Source organism: Neofelis nebulosa, chromosome 10 (assembly GCF_028018385.1).
Source record: "Neofelis nebulosa isolate mNeoNeb1 chromosome 10, mNeoNeb1.pri, whole genome shotgun sequence".
Lineage (NCBI taxonomy): Eukaryota > Metazoa > Chordata > Mammalia > Carnivora > Felidae > Neofelis > Neofelis nebulosa.
The window spans coordinates 25,139,602-25,147,357 of NC_080791.1; the positions used below are offsets into that span (position 1 = coordinate 25,139,602).

At 39.8% G+C, this 7,756-nt stretch overlaps 1 non-coding gene across 1 annotated transcript; it reads right to left on the reverse strand.

The window, feature by feature from the left end:
- Positions 1-7,373: 7,373 nt before the first annotated feature.
- LOC131488911 (U6 spliceosomal RNA) lies at positions 7,374-7,480 on the reverse strand. Its single transcript, XR_009250299.1, has one exon. It is a non-coding gene; the product is annotated as a U6 spliceosomal RNA (small nuclear RNA).
- Positions 7,481-7,756: the final 276 nt, after the last annotated feature.

Genomic DNA, 7,756 nt, shown 5'->3' on the forward strand with positions numbered 1-7,756 from the left:
TGATTCTCAAACATTTGTCTTACTAAAAATGCTTTTTTTCTCTACCTTAGGAAAATGCTATTGAAAATCCAGTGGGGTGGTTAAACACTACCTTGTATCAAGTCAAGATTGTGGAATTCTTGTTTCAGTTGTGTTACCGTCCTCCAACGACTTGCATCATCCAGATAGATTTGGATGTGAGTGCAATGTGATAAAATTTTAATTCCACGATGATAAATGTGGGAGCTAAAATATAAAGCCTTGCTTTGAGTCAGATTGATTCATTCATCACTAATAATAATAATGGATATTGGCACAGCAAGTGACAGTTTACCAAACTGTATTTATTGGGGTTTTTTTATAGGATCCTCCCAACAAATTAGGGAAATGTTTTATTATTACTGCCATTGTCTATATCTTATGGCCACAAAACTAAAATTTGGAAACATTACATGATTTACCAAAGAGCAAAGATAAGACAAGGTTTGGAAACTTGCACGGTATAGCAGAAATTATGTTGGCTCCAGCCAGACAAAACTTGGTTTGACTTTTGGTTCCTCTACTTACCAGCTTTGTGATCTTTAACCATAAGAGCCATTACAACAAATATTTATTTAGTGCTCACCATGTGCCAGTCAATGTCCTAAGCACTTGGCTTGGCTTGTATCGTTTAATTTTCATAAGAGTTTATAAAGTACATTCCATCATTATCCCCAGCAATGGCTGATGAAATGGACACAAAAGGATAAGCAACTTGCCCAGAATTTTCTAACTGCTAAGTGGGAAAAAACAGGATTTGAACCCAAGTAATGTGACCCCAGAGTCTAGCCTCCTAACCACTAGGAAATAGTATTTCCCTGTGAAGTTAGTTTATCTTTCTTACCATCAATTTTCTCATCTATTAAAGAGAGGTGGGGTGCCAGGGTGGCTCAGTTGGTTAAGCATCCAATTCTCAGTTTTGGCCCAGGTTGTGGTCTCATGACTCGTGAGTTCAAGCCCTGCATTTGGTTCTGTCCTGACAGTGAGGAGCCTGCTTGGGATTCTCCTCTCTTTCTTCCTCTGCCCTTTCCCAGCTCTCTCTCTCTCTTTTAAAATAAATTTAAAAACTTAAAAAAAATTAATATTAGAGAGAGACAATGCTACCTACTTTGCAGGATTGTTAGAAAATTAGAAATAATATCCATCAGGTACCTAATAAAATTCCAGGTACATAGAGAGCTTTCACTAAATTTTCAGATTTTACTAACCCATATGATATTTTCTATGACACACTATGCCGGGATTTCTAACCTGAACCTATATATGGGTCCACAAATGAGCTACAGAGAAACTGCAAAGGTGTGTGTGTGTGTGTGTGCACGCGCACGTGCATGCATTTTTTTCTAGAGAAACTGTCTGTAGTTTTCATCAGCCTCTCAAAAATATCCATGGCCCCAGTAAAACAGTACCACTTTGGATTATCTTGAAACAAGCCATACATTCTCTGCCTCTATTTTTTCATATGGAAATATATTCAAATATTTTCTTCAGTCAACAGCAGCAGCAGAAATGAACTGGTGAATTCGGCTTACTGTTATCCAACTTTTAAGTACAGGTTATTTTTAAAATCCATTTATTTAGACGGGTATAATAGAGTTTGAGAATTTCTGCCTTCTGTATTCTCCCCTGGCTCTATTTGGGGTTGGAGAAAAGTTTTCCTAAGTACGAGTGAGTGCATGTGTTTCCATGAGCCCTCAGGGTGAGTGATTTCTGTGAGGCAGGCTGAAGGCCTGGCCTCAATTGGCTGCCCTCCACTTATCGGAAAGCAGCGTCCATGTTTATCCTGTTCCCTAATTAATCTCATCCCAGCCAACAGCAGACTACCACCAGCAGCTTTATGTCTCACAACATTTGGCGACCATGTGGAATGCTGGGGAATGCTTGTGGTCCTTGCCTTGTTTGTCTCCGTGACTCACTGGGCTCTGCCAGGCTGATGAGAAGTGGGTGTCAATGGGCACGCCAGCCCTGTAGCCAAAAGAGCTTCATGGGAATGGGCACTGCCAGGGAGTCCAGAACCTCACACGGTCAAAGGACAGTACAGGCATCCGATGCTGATTTGTATGAGATTTACAGCAAATTCAAACCAGCCTAATCCTATTTTTAGTGAAGAAGTTGGTGGTGAGATCACAAAGGGCCTTACTTAATAAGTCACCCTATCTGAGAATGCACAAGGAAACAAATGCTACGAACAGTGTGAAGTTGTGATCCCCCCTCCTGTTCCACACTGGCTTTCTCACCATTTCTTGTCTTTTATTTCTGCGTCTCCGTCACCACTTCTGCCCACTTCCTTCAGCTGGTTCTTTGAGAGACACAGCTGGATTTCATGAGTTCAGTGAGTAGAACTAAATATTCCTGGGCAAAATCAAGGTATGAAAGTTATGACATCTCCTTGAGTACGTAGTCCATGGTCTTTGAAAGATTCTAGAGAAAGACCATAAGGTCCTCTCCAAACCCTCTTGCTCTTAGATACTTCATTAGGGCTTTGCCATTTTCAATGTTGGATGCATTTTAACATGAAAGTGTAATTGTTCACATTTATGTAGCTCCATTGACCAGAGTCTCTGATGTTATTATAATCATCTGTAAGGTATGCAAAGGAGAATTGAAGACAAGAATACTATTTTAAGTGGTATAAGGCTTTAAAGGTTTTAGACCATGATCCCTATTTTCTTACCTATGAACTAATGTATCATTTTTAACAGGTAATGCCCCAAATTGTGAAGTATACTTTAAAGTCCAATATTAATCAGAGGAGACGGTTAATGAGCAATGCTTGGTTTATTTTGAAGCTCTAGAAAACACTTAGTGGAGGTGTGAATGAAACTTCAAATTGATGATGACCTCCCTTAACTTAAAGAAAAACTCTCTTCAAACTTCCCACCTAAACTATCATTTTATCTCTCGCCTTCCTTTCTCAGTCACATTTCTTGTTCTCCTCCCACACATTGCCCAAAACCTGTAAGCTGGGTTCTTCTCTCAACACCTATAGAAACTAGCTTCCTATAAGTGATGTATCTAAATACCATTCCCCATCTCAGAACTCCTTTCCTGCTCATTCTCTTTGAACCCTCCACAGCGATGCTTCCCCCAACTACCCTACAGATCCCGCCTTACTTTCTGTCACCCATCCTGCCACTATTTTCCCTGCCACTTATTTTGACATTTCTATTGGCCCATTTTGTGGAAAGCTTTACTATCAGATATACTCATTATCCACTGTTGCAGCTTGTTCCTTTACCTGAGAGTACTTACTAAATGTCCAATCATGCCTTGGAAGTCTGCTTCTACCAATATAGCAGAGACTATAAAAACCTCCCAGGTACAAAATCCCTAGAAATACCAGATAAATATATAAGAAATCATTCAGATACGGAGAAACTACCCAGGACACATGAAAATAGGAGGAAAACCAAAATCATAGGCAGGATGTTGAATAATCCTGAGGCTGTCTTTTCAAGAAAAATCCGAATTCACAATTTTGACCACCTACCACACAGCCTCCTGTGACTATGGTCTGAAAACCCCAAACTTGAGATAGACTAAAGAAAGAAAAGCAAAACATCTTCCAAAATGTTCTCTCTCATTTGTTATCTGCCTAAGCAAATGGAATCACAGATTTTTCTGCCAGACATCTCTGCAGTTTCTGTGTTATCCTCTCCCCAGTAAACTGTAACCTGTAACCTGATATCCAGTGTACCCAGAAAAGAGTCTTGGCCCTCAGGTGTCTTTAGGGTTAGTTCCTATTAATTCTTCCCACTGGATAAGTTCATGTGGCTGGGCTTCTCTCTTGGTTATCTCAGGCATTCTCCAAATCCTCTGATGAGGCTAAATTCCTTCTGTGTTAAGCAGGAACACTGACACTATCTAATTCTTACCAGACTCTGCCTTGACGATCTTCTGTGCCACCACAGTGTGACCTCAATGATGCTGCCATGTCATTTTGAGCATCACATTTGCCTAAATTCTCTACTGGTCACACCAAACCTACAACTTCACATCCCAGTCTATAGCCCTCAGCCTGGATATTCATGCCAGCAAATATAGCAACCTGAGAAGCTGCTGCCTACATACTTTTCCCTCTTTCCTGGAAGGGAACACTTCTAACTTAAGAGGGAGACACCTTGAAACGAAACTTAAATTTTACCAACGACTGGGATTCGTGTATTTCTGAGCATGTATCTGGGGAATTGGTATATCGGGTATGGTCATGCCTACCCAAAGTTCACGTGCATGAGAATGTGATGAGTATCTTGGGAGAACACACATCTCAGGGAAGAAAGGGTTAGGGAGAGAATACAGGCTAAGATATAAAGCCTTGGTCATTGAAAAGAAGGAGAAACTTTGAGTTTAACACAATATCAATTTCTATTTCTCATATACCCCTCTAAGCCCAGAACCCTATAAAATCCTGTGTGTAAGCTGCATAGAAATGGTGTGTCTGTTACAGGGATAAAATGCAGAGAAGTGAAAGTCTTTTTTGTGCTATGAAAATTACCAGGCTGAATTTCTGGTTGTCATCTTGTACTCAAAAGTGAAAAGAAATCTCAGGCCTAGGTTTGGTGGGAGGGTTGACAGAAAAAGATGACATTTGTCCTCACAACAATACAGTGCCCCAGAGTCCAAGAGACTGAAACTCTGGCTTCAAATTCAGCATAGAAGAAGAAAGGAAGCAAAGGTCAGAGTGGCATGAGATTAAGGAAGGTCCAGGAAGAAGCAATAGGCACAAGAGTAAAATTTCAAGATATTGACTTGGTACAAGTGTTTTAGCTTCAAGGGGTTCCCAGCTCCCCACTTTCCACTCAGTAGGCCTACATCCCACTAAGATTCGCCAGCTTCACATTCCCATTGCACTCTCTACACAAAGTAGGTTATCAAGAAGAGGACGTGGCGGGGCACCTGGCTGGCTCAGTCAGTTAAGCGTCTGACTTTGGCTCAGGTCATGATCTCGTGGTTCGTGAGTTCGAGCCCCGCGTCGGGCTCTGTGCTGACAGCTTGGAGCCTGGAGCCTGCTTGGGATTCTGTGTCTCCCTCTCTCTCTGCCCCTCCCCCACTCACGCTCTGCCTGCCTGTCTGTCTGTTTCTCATACAAATAAATAAACATTTAAAAAAAATTTTTTTTTTAAAAAGAAGAAGCTGTAGCAACTAGTGCCAGAGTACCAGGTTATGCTGTAATAAGTCAATATAACCCACAAATACTTACTACAACCCCTTCCCCTGTGTCCTGGTCAAGCAACTCAGGCTTGCTTAATTATAATTAGCTCCTATTATCAGTCTTACATCTCTTTCTCTTTCCTTATCTTTATTTTTGTGCCATGATCAAAGGTACATTTTTCAAAGTCTCGCCCCCTCCTACCTCTTAACAATGTATGAATCCTTATATCCCCTGATATACCTCCTGGAAAATCAATATCACAGGTATGCGATGAAAATTACTATGATATCTTTCTCTGAACAATAACTGAATGAAATGACTGGCCTAGCTGGAAGCAGAAAGAGATGATTCTAAATATACAATTCCCCTCTTAGGCAAAAGGAAATTGATCTCATGTTGAACTGTATCCACTTGACAGTGACAGAATAGCTTACTATGTAATTAACATAGTAGAAATTTTGAATGGATAACAGATGGAATCGTATTGTGTCTTCTGGTCATCACTCCGGAGAATGAATAGACCCCAGTGTTTCTAAGCACCCTGGACAGTTCCTTTGCTCTCATCAGTCCTACCCTTGCATCTTTCCATTTGAATAAATGGGTCATATTATCACTACACAGGTTTAAAAATTGTATATCAGAAAGTATCTCAGCTGTCATCTTGCACAACTTCTTTTTTGAGAAGTGAAGAAGCTTAGACCCAGGGGCCAATTACTTTGTCCAACATCACTGCTATCTTGTCCAGAATAAAGAACAACAACAGCTACAACAACTTAAGTCTCATGAGTCCTATTCTGAAAGCCTTCTCTACAACATATTGAGGTTTCCTAAGTTCCTCTTAATCATGACTTTGAAAGTAAGAGAATCCAAGAAGGTTGGGAGACTTTAAACATATTTATTTGCCAAAGTTAACATTCTCTCCTTTTCCACTCATCTTCATAATCTGAAAGTGTGGTTTGGAAGAAACTTGTGTCATTCTTTCTACCTAGTTTAGGTTAAAACTATGCCATATTTATCTATATTTTTGTTCATTTTTTTTCTCATGCCTCTCTACATGGTTAGGACATGAAGATGTCACAAAAACCAGTGTCTCCAAGGAGCATGCCCCTCATGCAGGAAATAAGAGATTACATTTCCTCTAAGACATTACCTTATATGTACATAAAATATGGTTGATTCAAAATGCTCTTAACCTAATAATAAATCTTTGAATGTTAATTGTGCCTTTATTTCCAGCACACATTTGTATCAATAACCTCATTTTTAAATCACTAGGGCCTTTTGCTACTGTTGTTCTTGTTGAAAGCTAATGCTGGAGGTGATGTGCCCATAGGAACCTCTAAAAATCCATTTTTAAGTTTATTTTTATTTATTTCAAGAGAGAGATAGAGAGAAAGCAGGGGAGGAGTAGAGAGAGAGGGAGACGTAAGCAGGCTCTGCGCCATCAGCACAGAGCCCAATGCAGGGTTCGAACTCACAAACCATGAGATCACGACCTGAGCCGAAATCAAGAATCAGATGCTTAACCGACTGAGCCCCTAAAAATTCATTTTTACATAGCATTACTTACACTCATCCATTCTTTCCTTTCTGCTTTACAGCTCTATTGGCATCTTTCCTTTTCAGTCAGTTTCTATTAATGAATGTTAACATATCATGTTTTAGGCTATGCTAAGATGAAATAGTGTCAAAAGAAATAAACCTTTCAACAGCCATCATCGTTTCCTCTTTTCCTGATTTTCCTACTGCAGTAGAAGTTTTCTTCCTTTTCTTAAATGTCCCTTATCTTGACACCTTTTTCTTTTAGCTACTATACTGCTAATATATCAATTTACCAACGTAACTGTTCTAGAATACATCTAATTCTTAATTCTTAAAATCTTATATATCTAGTCTCACCTTTCATCTTTTCTGATCAACTAAAGTGAAAGCCACAGCAACCTCCCCCACCTCCACCCCCCACTTAACCTTTCTTATCATCTGCAGGACCAGAACTGTTGCAAGAGTTATTTCTGCTGTTAGAAAGATTATAACAATCGAGTTGCCACAGCCCTACATTTCGTGTGTATCCCTCCTCACCCTATATCTAGAAATCAGACTTCTAGCATTTCTTCTTTGAATATGATGTGGCTATAGTGTCATCAACAACACTCATTTTTTTTAACACCCAAGTGCCCTCCTTATTCCCCATCACCTATTCAAAAAAAAATATGGCACCTTCACGAATTTTCATGTCATCTTTGTTCAGAAGCCATGCTCTTCTTCTCTGTATCATTCCAATTTTAGTATATGTGCTGTTGAAACAATCACATTCATAGATTGTTGTATTCAAAAAGACTTTTCAGAACTCTCTCAGAAGCACAATATCACATACATTAGGGCCACAATTGTAAAACTTCTTTATATTAATTTTCTGGACATTTAGAAGCATAAGCAGAGTACTTATTCTTGGCATATCTTTTTTACGCTTATTTATTTTGAGAGAGAGAGAGAGTGTGTGTACAAGTGGGGGGAGGGGCAGAGAGAGAGGGAGAAAGAGAGCGAGGGAGAAGCCCATGCAGGCTCTGTGCTGTCAGTGAAGAAGAC